The sequence below is a fragment of the Coturnix japonica genome, chromosome 6, assembly GCF_001577835.2.
Source record: "Coturnix japonica isolate 7356 chromosome 6, Coturnix japonica 2.1, whole genome shotgun sequence".
Classification (NCBI taxonomy): Eukaryota; Metazoa; Chordata; class Aves; order Galliformes; family Phasianidae; genus Coturnix; species Coturnix japonica.
This window is the reverse complement of record NC_029521.1, coordinates 918,468-939,743: the sequence shown is the minus strand read 5'-3', so window position 1 is coordinate 939,743 and position 21,276 is coordinate 918,468. Positions and strand designations below refer to the sequence as shown.

At 43.5% G+C, this 21,276-nt stretch overlaps 1 long non-coding RNA gene across 2 annotated transcripts in view; it reads left to right on the top strand.

The window, feature by feature from the left end:
* The window catches only part of LOC107315542, a 67,311-nt gene that overhangs the window by 28,951 nt on the left and 17,084 nt on the right, over positions 1–21,276 (top strand). Inside the window, exon 2 of one of the 2 annotated variants that reach the window (XR_004307683.1) lies at positions 9,429–9,547. This is a non-coding gene — a long non-coding RNA (uncharacterized LOC107315542). Of the gene's footprint in view, positions 1–9,428; positions 9,548–19,037; positions 19,741–21,276 lie in introns of those variants that run through there. The other variant, XR_001555955.2, reaches the window with a different exon arrangement.

The window sequence follows — 21,276 nt, the reverse complement described above, 5'->3', positions numbered from 1 at the left end:
TCAGTATCAGTGTGCTGAGGGGAAAGGAGGACAGGAAACCATACCTTTGTGTTTTTTTGGGTGACCACAGTTAAGAACATATGCTCATGTCTTGCCAAAGTATAGCCCTGTGTGTTGTCAACTACTTGACTGCTTTAAGACACCTTTTTCTTTAGTAAACAAAAAAAAAGTGGGAAAGACTTCTTAAATCTGGCCAGCACATTGCCCACAAGTCTCTTACACATAAGTGCTGGAGTAACATTCCTCTAAAAAGTCCAAAGAAGATGATACCTGCACAATTCACTTGTTTGAGGTTTCTGCTTGCAGTGAGCTGGGTTGGAGATCTCTGCCCCAGGGCCTGCTGGCTGGCATGGAGGGAAGATGTGTGCAAGGCTATTTGCCTACAGTGGCTCAGTTCCACTTGCCAGCGACTGTCACAGCAGTTCTGGCACCTTGCAGGCAGTCCTATAATGACAGCCAGAAAGCTGGTAGCACTGAGAGCAACCTGCTTTTCAGTACCTGGTTCCTCTTGGTAAATAAGGGAACAGATGTGACAAGCACAGCAAGCCAGGCAGTGCACCTGGACCTTGGGCTCTTCAGCTGCCTTTAAGAGTGGCCAAATTTTCCAGCTTCTTTCAATAGAGAATGGGCACCAGCTCTGTAGCAGTCTGAAATGGGAGATCTGGAAAATACTGTCCTTTTGGGAAATATGAAACACTTCATTGAGCCTCCAGCATGAGCTGCAGGTTCCTGAATCTACAAGTCCTTAGCTTGGGTCAACCTTAATGAGTGAGCTATTTCCACTGAGAAGCTGCAAAGAGGTACTTGGATGATGTTTGGATAAACCTTGGTCACCATGCACCAAGCATCCTGGAGCTTGACAAGTCACCTGGGGCCCCAGCAGCTTCATTTTTAATAATTCCTGACATATGTAGAACTTAAGCTATGACACAATTAATTTGAGCCATTAGCAAGAGCTGGATCTGGGCCGTCATAGATCCAAAGGGGCTATAGGCTGTGTTTTCAGAATGAAACAATTTCTGTTTCTCTTGAATGGGGGTTAAGAGGGACTAACATGCGTTTGGCTGTAATTCCTCAGCTAACTTCAGGTAGGTCTGCTGCTGGGTAGTGCACCATGCATCCTGGTAACTCTCTGGGTGCAGGTGGGTCTTGGAGACACTCAGCATCCCTTTCAGGAGTACTTACTTTGCAGGTACAACTTACCTGATACATTTCCAATAAGAAGTTATTTCCAAGCAGACTGGTCTTATGCTTATTGCTTTGTCCTTGTTTTTTATCTTTGTCCTCATTTTTAAAGTGTGTTCGTTTAAGTCCCAAAGAAGACCTTATTAGTGACCTCCCGTTAGCTTCTCTTTCAGAAATATGAATATCTTTGTGCAGGCTTTTGCATGTACAGCTTCATAAAAGCATGACCTTTAAAATCAGTGCCAGTGTCTGGCAGCTTTAACGATCTTTGTTTGTACTACATAATTTTCAGTCCACTTAAAATACTGAGAATTTGTTAATATCCTAAATTAATACATGTATAAGTAATTTCAGACGTATGTCCTCCTGAGTTTTAGACCTTCTCGCCAGTTCTGTTTTCCTTTCTGACTGCATTAATGTATAGATGTTAGCTGCATTTATAGCGCAACTATTTATTACAGCTGAGTGCTTAAATCAGAATGAGTAATTTATACAGAAATTGTACATTAGAGTGTTCATTAGGAAACCATGCTGCTCTTTATGTCCTCAGTGTCTTGTATTGTTCTTCTTTGTACCTATACAGATGGATTGGAAAAAGTGCCCTTTGTGGATATCTCGCTTCTTAATCTATACTGATGAGTTGTGTTTGCTAGGATGTGTAATATGACATTGTTCTTCTGCTGCAGCTAGATGAATGCACAGCTAATCAGGGTATGCATCATTACATTTGCAAAGCAAAATCCATTTTCTACCAATTCACTTCCCAAAAGCATTCTTTATAAAGATGAATTGCTAAAAGGCAATATTTTTGAATATTCTGGGCACTTTTAAGTGTCTCCCTTGAGTATCTTTAGCAATTGCTTGTACCTGATTTTAACAGGGTGAAGCAGACAAGGCTCCAAATAGGGCCACCACAGACATTACTTGTCTTACTTGAAGGTGGTGAAGGTGGATGAGGGGGCCAGCCTGGCCTGCCCCTCCCTTCCACTTACACAGAGGCTCCTGAGCTCCCCTCTAACCTAGCTTTTTTTGTACTGATTTGTTTAAAAATTAATGATCTGGACTAAAATAGCACTATTTCTGGGTCTATGGTTGGTGTCAATTTAGTTTCCGTTTACCATGGGATCATTCTAGTGTATTCAAGCCATATTGAGTAAGGGAACTGAAGAAATGGAGGCAGAGTGGGGACCATCTCGGTGGAGAACATCATGACAACTCTCTGCCCAGTTCATGGCAGCAATAGAATATACATGTTCTGCCTTTCCTGGGCAGAACGGCAAGAGGAAATCACAGTTTAAAAACCTCAGTCCCCAGCCCCTGAAGAACTAGAGGAAGCAAATTAAATTACTGTAGGAAAAGAATAATCGCTGGTAGAAGTGTGAAGTGCGGATCTTATGCATTTTTTGCACATTGCAGAGATCCTTAAAGGCTGTCAGCATTTTAATTAAATATGACAGCTTGACAAAAGGAGCAGCTAGGTGTGAAACGCATATCGTGCCGGAGGGAGGCTTTCAGCACGGCATGACCTGGGAGCGGGTGTTGCTGGTTGTGACCTTGGTGCTCTGCGGAGCAGCTGGGGCTGCGAGCAGGGCTGTGGGCTGTGCAGTGCCCAGAACTGACACATCACATTCACTGCTGCAAGAGCTGGGTATGGTGAGGTGCCACCGGCTGCTGCTATCGCCATGGGCCAGTAAGGAAGGAGCCAGCCTTTCTTTCCCCTCAGCTTGGAAGCTTGGCTTCTTGATAGTGTGGTAGATCAAGCCTGAAAATGCTGAGAAACCATGCTTTTCTAATCTCAATTCTGTTGGGAAAAGAATCTGACTAAGATTCTGATATATAATCATATTGCCAGAGACTAGCCATGACAATAGTCTGTGTTCCTTCTACCATTACGTAACTTTTCTATTACCTGCTGTTACCAGTGGAAGACCTTTCTAGCTCAGTATAACACCCTGCTGCATTTCAGGCATTTCTATTGCTAATTAATTTGTTTCTCATAGTAATAAGCCCATTCATAATCAGTTGATTTAGCACGACGTGGGTATTTCCTGTCTCCTGATTGTACCCTTTGCTATCTCAGTTGCAGGATTTCCCTACTGTCAGGGTACAGTACCCTCTGGTCCTCAATACAACAGAGTATGTCCATATCTCTGCCAACAGCAGTTGACTGAAAGATGACTTGAAATCCATTTGAGGTTCAGGAGCAAAATGTATTTCTCAAGACTAGTAGAGCTGTATATTTATGTTGCTCAACTGTTTCAGTGCTGTGCAAGTTATTCAGGTAGGAAGATTCATTCAGAGGGGACTCCATGTCCATTAACATCCAGAAGAGAAATGAGTAGGAAATCCCATGCAGAAGAACAGCGTTTTAGTTGTACTTAGATGAGTGTAATAGAGCTATACTCCAGTGGTGAAGAAATAGGATCTCCCATGCTCTGAAGAAGGTGAAGAGTTCAACTAATCCCCTTCAACCACGTAATTTATTATTTGTTACTACCCCTGTGGATTTCTAACACTCATTCTGCCAGAATTTGTCCTTCGCTTCCTTAAGCAGAAATAGTCATAAATGTGTGAAGATGCAGGCTTGAAACAAACATCCTTTGAAAAGAGGGAATGAAATGTTGTTTATCAATAGCATATGATTTGGTGATGCTTGTACATTATTTATTTCCCTCCATCAACACATAAGCAGTATGGTTAATGACAAAATCAAATGCTCCCATTCTATTCATACCTTAATAACCATGCCTGGAGCAGAATGTGCTTTGCTGCTAAAAACACTTTAAGAAGTACAACAGGGAGAAGGACAGCTCAGCTTCAGCAACAGCAGGCAGCTGGATGGTGATGGGAAATGGGGCTCTGGCAGTGGGGCTGGAAGTAAGCAGTGCCAGACCCCAACCCCAGCTCCTTTATTTCAGGGCTGGCTCAGTGCTGCTCAAGCAGCAGCAGTATTGATGTTGCTGCCCAGGGACTGTGGTCTGTCTGGCCCATGTGGCCCTGCCTCCAAAACTGGTACAGGGAAGGGAATAGCACTGTACAGCCCAGCATGGGCTTGAATCAAAACAAAACGTGTGTTCAGTGGAATGATCAATAAATGTGTTGCAACAGGGACTTGACAGCTCAGCTGGTCATTTTCTGCCTGCTGTTGAGGGATTTTTTTGGAGGAAAAAAACCCCAAACAAGTGAAACCTACCTACTAAAAAAAAAAACCTCTTCTCAAAAACAGTAAGTCAATTGAGCAAAATAAACCCAACTCACGATAACAAAACGCTCCGTCACAAGAAACCACTTTTTCCACCTATCTCCATTTAAAGTCAGGAGTTTTTGTAGCATCTAAGTGATTTTGAAAGCATGTTAGAAGTTAAAGTATTTGAGTAATGTGACTGTGTCATTGACTGTTATCTAGCAGCATCACAGTGTACAAAGTGATAGGATGGGAGGGAATGGCCTTGAGTTGCATCAGGGGAGGTACAGGTTGGAGAGGAAATGTATTGGCGCAGGCTGCCCAGGGAGGTGGTGCAGTCACTGTCTGGGTGTGTTCAAGAAACGTGGAGATGTGGTACTGAGGAATGTGGTTAGTGGGCATGGTGGGGATGGGTGGGGGCTGGACTTGATGATCTTTGAGGTCTTTTCCAACTGCTGCGATTCTGTGAAAGCAAATCCTGCCTCTGCCCACCTTTTCAGCTGTGACCACAAGTATAGGCATATATCTGAACTATGGTGACCATCTCCTTTTGGAAAAGGAAGCTAGAACTTAAGGTTAGTAATAAACAAGCTCCCTACCCCCATTTTTGTTTTATTCCTTTGCCTGATACGTGTGCACAAGGTGGAACACAACCATGAGTCTTACTGTGACTTTTTTTCAGTGGGAGGTAGAGAAATCAAAGGAATTGAGGCTCAAATAGCAGCTTTTGGTATTACAGTATTTGTACATTTATGGAGTGCTATATCTGGTAAGAAGCTGTATGTTTAACTGAGCTGGTCAGGTTTCAAAGAGTGAGAATTTGTTGACTTCAGGGATAATTTGATAAGGAAAATATTGTAATAGCTTCTGGTTTTTTTTGTTTGGTTGGTTTTGTTTAATTTCCCATTCTGTGTGTCCAAACACTTGGACCATCTTCACTGATCTAATTAAGTCCTCCAGAGCAACAGTTTTCTTCCCAATCTACCCCATCTTCCACTGCTCTGAAGTGAAGTCATTAAATAAAGATCACAAAGAATGAAAGCAATCCCCTTGCTCCCCTCATTAACAGCGTCCTCTGGCTTTCCCAAGTCATAATCGGTGCACAAAAGCAGCACATTCCTTCCCCATACTCAGGGAAGGAAGCCCATTTCTTGCATCTCTGCATAGCTCCCGCTTACCTGGTACCCCACAGCAGGGCTGGTGATGGGTGCTGAGCTACTGGGAGCAGATCCAGGAGTTGGTGGATGCCTTGGCTCAGTGCAGCCACTTCTCACTTGTTGGCTCTGGCCAGGAAAACAGCATCTGGGGGTGAACTGCAAACCGCTGTAGTTTGCTGCTTGGAGAGAAGCTGTTGGCTTCGTTCCTGATCCCATGTGAATCATCTGTGCAAGGCTTGGTATGAGCAAGGGCTCATTTTTGAGGCCATAGGGATAAAAATAACAGAGCTGAATACCCTCAGAGGGTGAACCTAAACTCTGCGTGTTTTGAACTCAAGTTCTTTCTTGACTAGGCTGGAAGTTATCATCTTTTAAACTACTGGTGAGAGATCACAGTGGAGCTCCTGGGTTGAGGCTGGGTCACTGGGCCCGCCTATGGCCCCTGAACCCCAAGGCTGCAAACCTACCCTCTGTGCACCCTGCTATGGGGTTGGACAGAGGCAAGTTTGGGTCATAATGGGCTGCTGAACCTGTATGAAACCAGGAGTTGGCCCTGGGTGTGCTGCAGAGCTCAGGGGCACGGTCAGCCTCTTTCTTCCTGTTTGGGGGTCTTTGTGGACTTAGGTGTTTGAATGGCCCTACACCTAGACAGTCAGATATCAGTTCAGACTAAGGCCATGTCATTCACATTGATGTAAGGACAGGAAATAGAATTCAGTCTGCCTGGAAAATGAATTGTTTTGGTTTTGCTGTTAGAAACATATTTTGAACTTAGCTTCTGATTGATTTCTAGTGTTGGGTTGTTTTTTTTTTCTTTTTTATGATAGTTAATCAACAGCTGTTTAGTAGCAGAGCTGCCTTCAATGGAGCCCTTCCATCTCTTCAAATGAGCCCAGACATTTTGGCATAATTCTTGGTAGGGAATAAAGCCCAGCTGGGTAATTAATTAATTAACTACAGGGTGTCCACTCACACCCCAGCACTGGCAGTGCTGCTCTGGGCCTTCCCCCAGCAGCCAGAGCAGGCAGCGCATCACACTGAGAGGCTGACTGCAGCATCCCCCCCATGGCATGGAGGGAAGGTGTGGGATTTATCTGTTGTGCTTCTCCCTGTCCTGTTGTTCTGCCCACATACAGCAGAGTCATTACATCCTCATACAGCAACCGAACAAAACCAGAGCTTTTTGTCCTTATCACTCCCTGTCTGTTTGTTTGCTTCTTATTCAGTGGTGTTTGAAACAACTTTCCTTTAGATGTTTCAAAAAGCATCTCTGTCTCCTCCTTCCTTATTTTTAATTTTTTCTTTTTTATTTCTTTTTTTCTTTTTTGAAAACATCATTTTTAAAAGAAGCCCAACAACTTGGTATCCCTCCCTCGCCCCTCCCCCAAGACTTCCTGATTTGGAAGACAGGTCCCTTTCTTCAAAGGGAAAAATAAACCCTCTGGTGTTTGGAATGTCTGCTCAGATCTGCTTTTGGTGCCTGCACTGCTCTGCCAGGAGTCAGGAGGCATTTACCCCTAAGGTTGCAATTAATGATGGAAACTTCAAGTGGAAAGAAATTTAGTTCCTGGGGGAAGTTGAGCTTTCCTCTTTGATGAATTTCCCATATTATTGGATGAGGCATATTACGAACCCCATTATTCTGGATTGTTTACTATTACGGTGTTGCCCACTCAGCACTCAGTAGGACTCCCACCCTTAGAAATGGCCTTCTCTGATTAAGGTTTTAGTGAGCTGTGCCCTGTGCAGAGCAGGACAAAAGCCTCCATCCTGAAAGGCAGCTGCTCAGTAGCTGATCTGAAAACACTGGTGATATCTCAGTCACTTTGCAAGACAGGAAAAAAAGGTCACTTATTCATAATTATTCACTTGTAGGAAACCATGAGCTTTATTGAGGATTGTGGTGTTCAGTGGGAAAAGCTGGCTTTGGCAGCAAGGGATAAAAATAAACTGATGATTCAAGGGCTACCAACAAGGAAACCCTTGTAGATTTGCTTTAACTTGAGTGGGTTATTAAACCGTCATCTGCCTAGGACAAGGGGAAATGGTTTCAAATTAAAAGAGGGGAGGATTGAATATAAGGAAAAAGAAAAATCATGTAAGGTTAGTGAAGCACTGGCACAGCTTGTCTACAGAGTTGGTGGGTGCCCTATCCACGGAGACACTCCAAGTTAGGCTGGATGGGGCACTGAGCACCCATTGGAGCTGTAGGTGTCCCTGTTCATTGCAGGGGAGGTGGTGCAGATAGCCTTTAAGAGTTGTCTTCAAACGATTCTATGATTTATATTGGAGCAGTGCTCCAAATGGAAAGCAAACGCTTCCAGAGCTTCAGAGATGTTTGGTGAAAGCAGTCAGGTTTTCATTTTCATTTTGGTTCTGTGAAGATCTCTATTTTCTGAAATAGAAATATCAAAAGAGTGTGTCTTTCCTGGTGTGAATTCTGACCTGTCTGAAAGCAGCAGCCTGAGATACAGCTGCTGGTCAGCTCATGGTACAGTCTGCATCCATCACAAACAGCATCAACCTTCTGGAGACAGGGAGCCTGGCTGGGCTTGCTGCTCTATGCAGTGTGAGATGCTTGTCCAGAAGGAAGTCTCTGAAATTCATCCTCTATAAAATTCTGATTAGTAAGCTTTCTTTAGGTCAGAACCTACTCTGGGAGAAAGAAAGGTGGCCTAGGTGGAGGTATCTGAATCCTCTGTGAGTTTCTATCTCTGTAATACAGGGTGTATGTTAATGAGCATCGAAAGTGAAAAGCCAGTGGGTTTGTGTCAAAGAGGGATGTAAGTATTCTTTATGCTCAGTTGGAAAGTCCTTTTCTGAAGCATTTATTGCAGAGCTGAAAAAAAAAAAAAATAATAATCCATGAAGGAAAGTAATTTTACCTGGAAAATGATGCCTTAAAAGCTGTTTTCCAATGTACAGTGCTTTTGCTTTTGTCATGGTAAAGATGTTCAGTGTGTTTCGGGGGTCCATCCTCACTTATCCCATCTTTTACTCAGGAAACATTAATTATCCGCAGAAGTGATGGAAATGTTGGCAGTGCTGTTCTTAGCAGGAATTACATGTTTCAATAAGTCATAATTTCTGGTATCCCATTACAGAGACAAGCAGCTGCCTGAACCCTCACAAACAACCTGAGGCAGGCTTTTAGTCACCAGTGCCAACATTCACTTGAGAGGGAAAAAAGGAAACAAAACAACTACAAAACAAACCTTTTTTATTTATTTTTTTCAATTTCTGGCCACTAATTATAATTAAAACCAGACTTTTCTTATTATTTTTTTCCAAACAGATTGGAAAAATCAAAACATTAAGTAGCTTCATTCTCACCACTGGGCTTTTTTGAGAGGCTTTAAGCTGCTGGATGGCAGTCAGGTTTTTGGATGGGTTCTTCTCTTTGTGATTGGTCCCTGTAGCTCTGAAGGCATGAGAACAAGGAGCTGCACATCTCCCTTCAGCCTGCCCCACTTGTTTTCTCTTCTGCTCAGTTAGCAAGCTTCACGCGAAGTAGGTTAATGTTTCCAATGCACAGCAGGCTCCCAAACCAAAGCTTGATCTTTGTTTTAATTTTTTAAGCTGTCAGCAGCCATCCGTTCAATATCTTGTTCTGTCTGTTTACCTAAAACGGGATGTTTTAAAATGACATTCTGAAAGACATAGGTGCTATTTTTAGAGTTCAAAAGGGTTCTTTAAAGCTAATCAGATGATTTGTTTTTTTGTAGTGACAATTGTGATTTGTCTTATTGCTAAATAGGCCTTTACGTGTGAGAATTTGCCTGGGGGGTCATCCAAGGAAAACAGGAGGTGGTGGGACTTGTACCAGAAGGCAAAGGTATTTGGGGGGCAGTCCTCCTTTAATGTTCTCCCCCTCACCCTTTATTCTTGCATCAACTTTTCAGGCTCTTGGGACCTCGGGCCTGGACGCTGGTTGAAGACTCTGCCATAACTGGGATGCCTTCAAGCATTGGACTGCTGGTGGAAATGAGAAACGGGATACAGCGTGGAGGCAGCAAATAACGTATGTGTAAATATACCCTTTTCTTATTTCTTTTAAATTCAGAGATGTCTCGTGTTGCTCTTCCCCTGTGTGGCGGTGACCCGTTACCACACACTCCCGTTACCACTGGCCCTGGCACCCAGCTCCTTGTTACCAAGAGAAGTGTTTCAGTGGGCGTGGTGGTGATGGTTTGACAGCTGAGCTGGATGACCTTTGTGGTTTTCCAGCCTTCACAATTCTGTGACCCTGAGAACCTGCTCCCACCCCTCAGTGCTGCCACTCATCAGTCCATGAGTTCTGGGCAAGTGTCTGTGAAGTTTAGGACTCTTGAAAACTGGGAAGCTACCAAGTGTTTTTTTGGAAGGACAGGACTGTGTCTGAGGCTTCTATTGAAGAGGTGGGCTCATTTGTCAAAAAAAGGGAGGCAATTCCTGGTGGAAAGTGCTCACTGCAGTGTGTCAGGAGCTGGAGACTGAAAACTATTAATGCAAGTATGTGGCCTGGAGGAACAAATATATTGGATGACCTCCTAATGGATGATTTTAAACCTTAAAAAAGTGAGTTTATATTGCTTACATTGCTCCATCTGAGTTATTTGCCTGACTTTGATGAGAATTCTTCTTCCTTCGCTGTCACTGTAGTGAGAAATCACAGGAAATTTCTTCATCAGGGATGGGAAGAGGCTTTATGCTTCAAGTTTTAATATCTTTGCACTTATGAAATATGTTACAACTTGGGTACTTCTCTTGAGAAGCCCTAGAAAGGAGCAGAAGTGGTTTCAGATGCAGCAGGAGAGTTAAATCGACAGTGTTAAGAAAGTAATCTGTGTAAACTGTTTTACAACTGAAGAGTTATGCAAAGCCATATCTTAACTTGGCATCCTGCCCCAAACTGCGCATCCATAAAGTACCACAACCCTGCCTTGACACATTTTATAGTACATTTCAGCTTTGAGAGAAATAAACTAGTTGTTAAAATACTTCTGCAAGTCCTCTGGCGGGTCCCATCAGCCTGTGGACCAGTGGACCTATGAGGCTATCTCAGAGTTATGTAGAAGAGGTCTTTTGGGTTGTGTGCAGGGAGGAGTACTTGCTGTTCGCCATTATGAAGATGTAAAGGGGTGTTACCCATTACCTGCCATGTAGTTTTCCAGGTGATTGCATGGAACTGATGTGACAATTGTACAAAACTGCTACACAGCAGGGTTTGGAGGCTGCAGGCTGATATAAACTATAAGTCATGTGAGCAGTGACAAAGAACTGATCTTGCATATGGTGCATAGTTTGTGGCATCTTAATTTTTAGTGTCAATATTGGAATTCCTTCAGTGGTCAAATACATTTGTACTTTTATGCACGCTAAAGCCCTGTGGGCAAACATACCAGAGCAGGATCCCAATGGTCTAGCAGGGACCAGGCAACGAAAGTGGCTGCCTGGTGCAACCCCCTGCAGCTGGAACAGCTGTGAGATGTTCTGCCCTCTTTGGGAGCTGGGGGTGGGAACCCTCTGCACCTCCACTCCCAAGCCCAGAGAGATCCCACACTGTGCTGGGAGGAGGGCAAGTGGAAAGCTCATGAGTAGGGGGTGTCAAATCCAATTGGTTTTGTTCTATGAAGGGCTTGATCCTCATGGCACTGACATGCTCCTTGCAGTGCAAAAGAGGAACTTGTGTGTGAATTAGAGCAATTTATGCACATTTAGAGAACGTTATGATTCTGTAATTAGATGGACCTCTCTACTGAAAGTGCATGTCAGCAGCTGAAATAGATGAGAAAACCGATGTGCTTTGTGTTGCTCTCTTCCTTTCTGTGCCTTGTAGATCTAGTGCTGTCCAGATGAATGTCTCTCTAGACTTTGTCCCCTAAGAGGCTCTTACCACAACAGCATGCTATTAAGAGGGGCTTTTGATTATTATTTGGAGAGTGTTTGTGTTCTCTGGGATAATGTGGCTCTATAAATGGAATGCTTTTTGCTTTGCTTTTACAATAGTTTTCTGCTTGTAATGAAATAGTTTTTAAATAGTTTCTGGCTTTCAGAAGAGCAAAATACAGCTGCTACTGGCATCTGATTAATTATTGCTATTTTATGATAACTGTAATTAAATTCAGCTAATTCTCCACTGCAATATTTATGGAAAACAAGAAGCAGAAACTTAGTTCAGCGTTGATGCTGGAGGGTATAAGGGCATGGGAGGTAAGTATAAAACCTGCATGGCATGGGCATAGGGGTCTCGTAGAGGGTCTTGGAGCTTCCCTTCTACTCTGCCCTTGGTGCTGTGGAGCCAGCACACGCACACTCATTCCTCACATCTCCCATTTGCCTCTGCTTCTTTTCTTGTGCCAGAAAGGGTGTGTCAGTGGAGAAAAGCTCTCTCAGGGCTCTGGTATAGAAGAGAAAGGTTGCATCTAACTGCTCTGCAAGCACTGCTGCAGGGGTACCTTTCTGACTGGGCAACCATTAGGGAGATTTACAGCCTCTTTGTCTGCCTTTGGTTTAAGATTTAAGAGAAGAAGAGAGAAACATCATTTCCCTGGAGGCTCATCACTGGTGACACTTCCGAAATACGGGAGCTCTGACAAATGGGCATGGCAGCAGTTCATGGGTGTGTGGTAGTTAAAGTGGTGCCACTGCTCTCAGCTCACCACAGCTGTCAGCAATGACAAGAGCATCTCCAAACTGGCTTTCCCTTACATGGCTGTGCCCATCCAAACTCATCACGGCAATTCCTGCAACCAGCTTTCCAAATCAGTAGCTAAGCCACCTCATTTTGTAGCCAAAACACCCCATTTTATTTCTCCTTAGGCAGCTGTTCTTGTAAATCTGAAGTTCTCACTTTGTACCTCCTAAGACTGGAGTGGTGTGTGCTAAGACGTTGCCCAGTGCATGCCCATGGGCATGGCAGGAATGTGCTGCTCTGGTTATGCACTGGGATGTTTGAGTTTGCAGCAGGAGAGGAGTTGGGGCATGCAGTGCTCAGGTGTTCCCGTAGTAGGCAGTGGGGACCCCTGATGAACCCATAGGATATCCTGCCTAAATTCCAGCCATACAGTTCTATCTGGTTGCCATCTACCCTGGTGTCATGTGGGGCTTAAAGTCAGTCTGCTAGAAGTCTTTCAGTAGGCTGTTTTCTAATGCAGACAAAAACAACCCTCCTCTAGGAGGGAAAAAAAACAACAAAAATCCCCAGTCAAATATTTTTTTATAAGCTCGACAATTTTAGAATAGAACATTTCAGTTTTTAGTTGTGGTAATAGCTGCTTTTTTTCCTCTGCTCTACTTTCCCGAGCCTCTCTGCAAAGTTATTGCGTGTGGCTCACAGAAGCACTTGCTTCCCTGAGTTTATTTAGAGCTTTTCCTTGACTAATGCCTTTTGTCACAAGTGACAGTGAAGGACCTGTTTGGTAATAGAGATCAATGGAGATGAAGGTGACATTCCGGAGCAGTGTTTTAAAACTAATGCATTAGTATTTATCTGACCACGGCACCGAGGAGCTCTGGCTCACAGTCTGAGAGCACCGTGACCCTGTAACTTCTATCCCCGCCATCCTCCTCCTAAAATGTACATTTCCCCTCCCTGTCACTCTTCTCCCACCCAGTACTGACTCCTGGCCCATTCCAGAAAGCTCTCTGTCAGCCTGTGTCCCGATGGGTGTGTTTGCAGAAGACTTCTCATGCTGTCTGTAGGATGGTGCCATGCCTCTGCAGGTCACTGTGCTGGCTTTGGCAGGGGCTGTGCCTGGCACAGTGGAAAGAGCTGGGGCATGAAGGGTGTTGCTGCCTTTTGTTCCATACTGAGAGAAGCGTGGGGCTTGCACTGAGCAAATTAAGGAAGTGTGATTTCATGCTCCAGCTCACTCTGTAAATTTGAGTGCACTGATGGTACTTGTGAAAAGTGCTAAAGTGATAGACAGCTAAGAACTTAAGGTCTCCTTTCGCTTGGAAAAATATGTACAGCAGAAGCTAATTGTCATCCTACTTTATATACTCAGCTTTGAGTATATAGTTCAGTTTAGGATTTAATTTGTGTCTTCCTTACTGAGGAATCCAGAAAGGGTGGCAGCTCTCAACTCTGCAGTGGTCTGAGACCACCATGTACTCAAATAAGTTTCCAAGCAGCTGCTGAATTAAAGCTGTACCGGCATTGCTTGGGTTTGAGTAAATATTGACAGCCGTGCATCCAGTTATTCTGCTCCCTCCACATGAGCTCTGCCATCTGTGCCCAGAAGCGCTGGCTTCCAGAGGCTGTTATCTTGACATCCTCTGCACTTAATTCTCGGATAGGAAGGCCAGTTTGGATAATGCGTAATGTAATTATGTATAAAACACAATCTCAGTAACTTCTGTACATAAATGAAATGAAAACATATTAATAATAAGCTACCACGCATTCTCCCTGGTCGTATTGCGCGATGTCACAGCAATGCGTTTAGTGCCAACCAAGCGAAAGAAAGACAGATTGCTTTCCCAGAACCCGCTCAGCTAATGGAGAAAAATCCACCCCAGTCTATGCTCACTCCAGCAGTTTCTCAGAAATATTGATGTCTCAAGCTCTCATGCCTTTATTAAAGTAGATGGTAATGTATTTCAATGGAAAAACAAATCCTGCATTTTAGCATTTGTTGCAGCTGATAGCTACAGTACTGGTTTCAAGCAGAGCATGCTGAGCTAATTACATTTCTTCTAAACACTGTTGATTTCTTGATTGCTAACGTGGTATTTGAAAGTCAGTGATTCTTAAATGTCAGCTTAAGAAACTGTCTTTACCAGTCTGAATCCCCTAAATGCAGGCCTTGTTTTACCAATATTCCCAGAGAAGAATTACTATCTCCACCACTTGGCTTGAGCACGTGTAGTTGGTGGGAGCATGGAAACACAGAACCATCTCATTAATGCTTCATTATTAATCAGTGAAAGATGGATGCAGATCTTGAGGGAACCTCTGAATGGTAAATTCCCTAAGCACTTTGTGTAGCTTCCTTCAAAGCAGGAGCTCCTGGGGAAGATGGACAGCCCTATTAGCGCGTGTGTTGCAGCAGCACTATAGCAGTGAGCTTCCCTGTTAATGTGCTTTTTATGAAAAGGGAAGCAGGCCCAGTACCTGGATAACTCTGAAATGCTGGGTAAACAAAGTGAATATTATTTTATGCTCTGTGCTGCAGTTTTTCTAAGGCTTTGTGGGCACGCTTTTCATATAGTTTGTGGCTGAAGAGTTGCATGAATGCTACCTTTCTCTAAGTTTCCACTTATACATTTGTATTAATTATTTTACTTTGTCACTTGTTTGTTCGTGTTCTGATATTGCGGTGCAATAGTAGCTAAGTCCAGATGTCAGCAGAGACATCTTGGGATGCTGTCAGTGTGAAGCAGGAGCAGGCACTGGGCACCTGAGCTTTGTTTGCGTGGGTTAAGGGGAGAATGAACTCTTTTGAAAGCAGGCCCCCGGTTACTGGTGTGAAAGTACATGGATGAAGTTGGGAGAGGAAATCTGGATAACTGAGTTGTTCTCCAGTCCTTGTTGTAAAGCTGCTTCTTTGGGAGTCTGCTCCTGGGAGCAGCGCTCAAATCCAGTTGCTCTTATACCTGGGACTCTTGATGTTAAGACATTTTTCAAACAATACTGTGATTGCATGCAGAAATTGTTTCTTGTTGTGAGGAAAAAAGCCCCTTTGCTACCTCCAGCAGTATTTCAGACCCTTGGCTGACACAGCCTCCTCTTACTGCCTTAGTTGCAACTGGCAGCTGCATGCAGTAACAGTGTGATGGATAGGCTGACATACAGCAGCAAACCTTGTGAGCACTGCTCTTCACAGTCCTGGCAGTGCCTGCAGCTCTCCAGCCAGCAGTGCAGCACTGTGTGTTTGGGGTACAGCTGGGGCCCAGAGAGCTGAGCTCAACCTCTTGGCAGGAGGTCCAGGTCCCAGTTAGTTGGGGATCTCCAAGCATTGCAGTGGATGCAGCATCCAAGGTGTTTGCTTTCAGCATCTGGCACGTATTGCGAGATGCTGAAGCCAGAGGAATCCCCTCTTGAGTCTGATTCTGTCTCTGTGTGGCTTCCTAAAGCTTTTAGGATGCCTCCTGGCCTAGCTGGCTTGAGCACTGCTGTCCTGGACTGCTGGTGTCATATCTCCTCATTTGGGCTGTCTTTGATTGGGCACTTCATGACCAACTTACTGTCTTAATAACAGGCATTCACATGGCTATGAGCTTTTTGGAGGCGCTTGTTCACACCAGGATGCATCTCGGGAAAGTATCTCATTGCTCAGTCAAACTGTATTCAGGCATGACATTCCAACATCTGCAGATCTGTGACCCTTTTCAGCCCTTACAATGAAAATACTTGGAAGTAGACTGACTGAGGATTGTGTTAAAATTGAAAGTGAGGTTCAGTGTATTCTCACTCATCAGGAAGAACATTTTTTTCATTCAATTAGAAGAAAAAAAGCACATATTTTTGCCTACTTTTATGCCTTATAGGATTTGATTTCTCAGCAGCACAAATCGCATCAGAGACATCCATAAACTATTCACTGCTTTCAGCCCAAATTGGAAAGGCAGCAGGGAAGAACTTGTGTATTTATTTTCTGTTTAACTCTCAGGAGAGAGGCACAAATGTGGGACCTATCATGACTGACATAGCAAGTCATTAGGTAATTATACAGAAACCCCTTTTATTGAAGCGCCTGTGTTAAAATGTGCACGCTAAACAGAATTTTAATAGGCTATGACTCTAAATCCCTAAGCTTCAATTTGGTTGCAGAAAAACTTCCAAGCATTTTCAGTGTTATTTTACAAACACTTCAGACAGATCCCATTATAGAGCAAGAATTTTTGGAGAGAGATGTTATTTTGCTTTGGCCTCAGAGCAAGTGTTTGGTAACATGTTTATCATGACATAAGGTAGTTATGTCTGTGAGCTCTCTCTAGCTTCAGTTGTCCCCTCTGCACCCTCTGCCATGTCACCAGCTCTTTCTGCCATGTCGCTCTGGCACGTCTACTATGGTTTGTTTCCTTCTAGCTGAGGGGGAGATCAAGGCCCTGTTATATTAGTTTGGTGCCTTTCCTGCCATGAGCACCTCTGTCTTGCCTTCCCATCTCCCCACAGGAAGAGGAGATGTTCTCCCTCTTGGGCTTTTCCTTCTCTTAGTGTCGGGAGCATCCTGTAAATCAAACCCTGTGAGCACTCAGCTCACCACAGAATAATTTTAACTCCTAACAGTGCCCAGCACTGTTTGGCAGGTGTGAACTGAGCATTTATCACATGCGTTGACAGCATATGCATGATCTCTTCCTGTAAGCCTAGACGCAAAACTGTTTTTCTGTTCCTTCTTCAAATTCATGAAGGGTCTCTCATTTCTTGATTAAAGGGGTGGGTGTTGTTTTTAAGTAATTGTGAGAAATAATGTGCCTTCCCTAACCTTAAATTTTGCTTAATATGTTTTTTAATTGAGTCTAAACAAGGAAAATAGCATCTTGACTTCAATGAGTTCAGCCATACTGTAAGCCTGGAATGTACAGTATGATAGAAGATATCAGACATCCCTAAATTTAGATGTTGCTACAGTTTTTCATGTAAAACTGCACCCTTGGAATCTTCTACATGGCGTAAATCTTGAGCTGCAGTTGATCATATTTTTATTAACAGTTGTGCAGCAACATAAATATGTATTTTTTGTCCCTCAAGTCAATAAGCACAACCTTCTCTCTGTTGTAAATCTGTCAGGGGTCCTCATGAGACGGCATCTCATATGGCTCCTAGTCTAAGGTGCATGTAGCAGGAGCTTTGTTATGAAAGCAATTGGAGTGACCAACTCTGATGTCTGTGGAATCATTTGTATGAAGGTGAATATTAGAATGGTTTCATATACTGGTAATTGAGGCAGGTGTCTGTATCAAGTGCTTTTGTCTATTAAGTTCCCTTTCTTCTTTACTTTTTCTCATTCCTTTTTCTTCATCCCTAAAGGAATACATAAAGCTTTCCAAGGCTATAAATCTAGGTTGTTTTTTCTTTCCCCTTCTCTTTCTTTGAAGCAAACACGTGATGAAACGCTGCCTCTGCTGGCATTTGCCCACCAGAGTAAACCCTCCCATGAGGATGTTCTTTTAGCTCAGATCCAAATCGATCTTTTGCATGTATAAAATCTGCAGCATCCCATAATACCTATTCATTTTTTTGTGTGTATTAGATGTAAACAGCAACAGATGGAGAGCGTAATAAGCTACAGGAAAATAGGGAAAAGGCATAAAGCATTTACATGGCAAGAAGAGTCAAGGATGTTTGGAAATTACATCTTTTGTGGTAGTTACAGTACCATCATTCTTTCTGTGTGACAGCCACATTTGGTTATTTTGCTCTTCAGAACAACTGCTGAAATCTTTTGATGTATGCCATACAACAATTTTGTTCATACTTCTTCGACATTGGTTTCCCGGCCACATACTGTACATTTGTGAAACAAAGCTCTCAAGCCTCGAAAATGGAATTTCTTCCTTTTCTTTTGGTTCTGCTTGTGGGAAGGGAAGATTTATAGGCATTGAGCAAGCATAGACTGAAACAGCCATTAAATGAAATTCACAAAGAAGAATCGCTCTCTAAAACCTGTAGGTATTATGCTTAATGGACCAGCCGATATTCAAAGAAAATGGGCAAACAAAAGCAAACACTTTTAGGCGGAACTGACCTCTAAATCATAGCTGTGACACACATCTGGGGAACAGAAAGGCAGAGGTGGTCCTTGCCATGGGGTGCCAGGACTGGGGTGCAGGACTTGAGGAGGAGGGGCTGTGCCTGGGCAAGGTGCTGTGGGTGCGTGGGAGCAGGAGAGCGAGCGTGGTGCTGGGAAGCCAGCAGTGGTTGCATTGTAAGGAGAGAGCTGCCAAGAAAGGAGATCTTTTATCTTACAGAACAGAGAAAGGCTGTGTTGTGTCTGTAGTACGGGGAGAGAGAGAAAAGATCCATGAGGAGAAGATAAATGAGAGCAGGGCCTGCCTCATGCCGCCGCTCCTTCTGCAGATAAATGGGCACCTTTACCTCACTCTAAGGTTATCCAGGCTGGGTTATCTTCTCCAGCATCCAGCTGCCTGCCCTCACATTGCCTCAGCATCACAGGTACCAAAAGGTCTGTGCAGAGATTTGCACTGCTGCTGCCAGTGCATTGGGAATTGTTAGTTCAGGATGTTTGCTAGTGGGGGCTGTGCTTGCCAGAGTCAGCTCCACCTGAAACCAAATTTTTCTGGAATTACTTGATGTCCCCAGTGCAGTTTCTTTGATCATCAAAGCCTCAAAAAAAAATAAAAAAAAAAAAGCTGCCTGTTGCTCTATATGCTTTTCTGTTGTTCCCTCAGTAATTCAGCAGGACAAAGTCAGCTGTACCCAAGTAATTTAAGTCAGTACAGTTTTCACTGAAAACCATGAGGAATATGTGAAATGAGTATGGAAAGATGCAGAGGCCCAAACTGCTCGTTCCCTTAATGTCCCTTTTGGGCTCAGGCCATCTACCTTTCAAGCAGATGTTTTCCTCTGCGCACTCATACGGCATAAAATCAAACAGGACCTGGCTCTAAAGTGCCCTTATTATTGGTAAATTGGATCATTTAAACCATTAGCCTAACATATTTAATTTGGCTTTTGCGTTTTCCTTTAAGCACAGGTTTGGTCAGTTTGCTTCATTTCATCCTGTACTTGGCCGTCTGTAATTTTACTCTCAATATCTATGTATGTTTTTATAGTGACTTAGATAAACGTTTCTCAATTGTGGGGATTTTATAAAATCCAAACAAGTAATGCCATTAACCTGAGCCACTCAACAATAATCCTATTAGTTCCCAGTCGCTTTGCTACAAGACTAATTTGTAGTAAAACCCTCACAAATTAACTGTTTCACTGCAGGTCAGTAAATGGGGTCACTTAATTCTCTTCTCCACCCATTGCTGTAGCAGCAGGCCACCAAGAGCCATCAACAACTATTGGATAGTGATGCAGGCATATTCTAGAATGAGGTCCACCTTGAGGACACCAACAGCTACATGCATCAGTGCAGACTTGTGATCTGTGGCTCTGGGCAGCCTGGCGACCCTGCACATAACGGGGTGTTGAAACTGGATGATCTTTGAGGTCCTTTTCAACCCAGGCCATTCTGCCGTTCTATGATCTCACCGGGAAGCATCATGGCTTGGCTCTGGCCACAGGAATGGCTTCTCCAGACACCTTAAGGCCTGGTGAGTTACACTTTATTTTTGCTGTTTGCCTCAATGGAAAACTGTTTTTCTATTCTTTCCTTACTGTTTTGGAAAATACATGACCTAAATTGATCAAACTATACTCGTTTGGCTTAAGACTCAAGTAAGGCTACTGGATTAGGAAACTGAATCAGTATACCTGTATTTCTTACGGAGATTTCTATTAATTGCTTTGCATTTTTACTGAAGGGCGATAACTCTTAAAGCCTTAAAAGTATGGACAAGCTGAAAAGCCAAAGAAGAACTGGTTTGCTGGCATTTTCTGCTTTGCAGGGGTTTTCCTGGGGCTCTCTAGGTGAGTCCTGGCTGATTAATCCTGGATCGCGGGGGTTGCCCAGAACGTCTCTATTCCAGCAATAAGAAGCTCAGCTCTGAGTTTCAGCTGGCATCCCTGAAGAAGTATAGGAGGGAGAAAAGTACCTGGCAAAATAAATGCATTTGGAAAGGGAAAAAGAACTGCCGGCATGAAAATAAATGTGCGAGGAGGAGATGGATATAAAAGAATCATTTAGGTTGGAAAACACGCATAAGATTAAGTCTGTGATGTAGGATAAAAACAGACACAGAGAATAAAGCCAATAGAGAGAATAAGCAGGGAAAAGGAGCAGTGGCAGCACAGGCTGAGGAGGGATATGAGGCACCCAGGAATTTATTATTATTCCACTACGGTACTGCCGTAGGGAAAAAGCAAGGGAGGTAATGACTCGGGACTTTCTCCTTCCCTAAAGCTGTTTATGTCATGGATTATCAATGCCCAGATTGTTCCTTATAATCTCTTCTAGCAAGAATATATTTTCATTTGTCTGTATTTGACTCCTATCTCATGTCTTCTGTTATTATCCTTGTGTTGCCTGCAGTTTGGCTGGAGATACTGCTCTGTTTTCCTCATGAATATGGTTTTGTCTCCCTCTGACTCCGTTAAATATATCTAAGTGTGACCAATATTACTAATGTGGAGAGCTGTGGCACTACGTTAACTCCATAGAAGAAAGCAGCTAAAGCTGTCTGAGGGCTGTGCACACAGAATGAGCAGAAAGATCTCTACAGCACTGCTGTAGGATGGGCGTTACAGGGAATAAAGCAGTTTCAGCAAATTTCAGTAGACATGGATGGCACGGTACTTTAAAGGCACGATGCTATCAATTTAAAGTCTACCAACTTGCCCGTTAAATACAGCCTTTCTTTTAGTGCACAGAGCTAAACTGGCAGAATTCTGGAAACAAAAAACATTAACCCAGCCCTCTTTTCACCACCTATAAATCACATGCAATATCTTTGCATTATGTAGCTTCCATCATGCCCACAATCATGTTACTGGAGCCTGGGCTCAGCATAATCTTTACCCAGCATCTGTCTTATCTTCCACTGTGCTGGAAAACACCCGCACACTTAAATTCAGAAACGATTTTATCCAGAGAGAAATGAGTAGCTATTAGAAATGTCACAGTTCCCTGCCATCCCTCCTGCTCTTAGCTGACAGCAGTGTGCCTGTTCTGGGGGGCATAAAATAGCTGT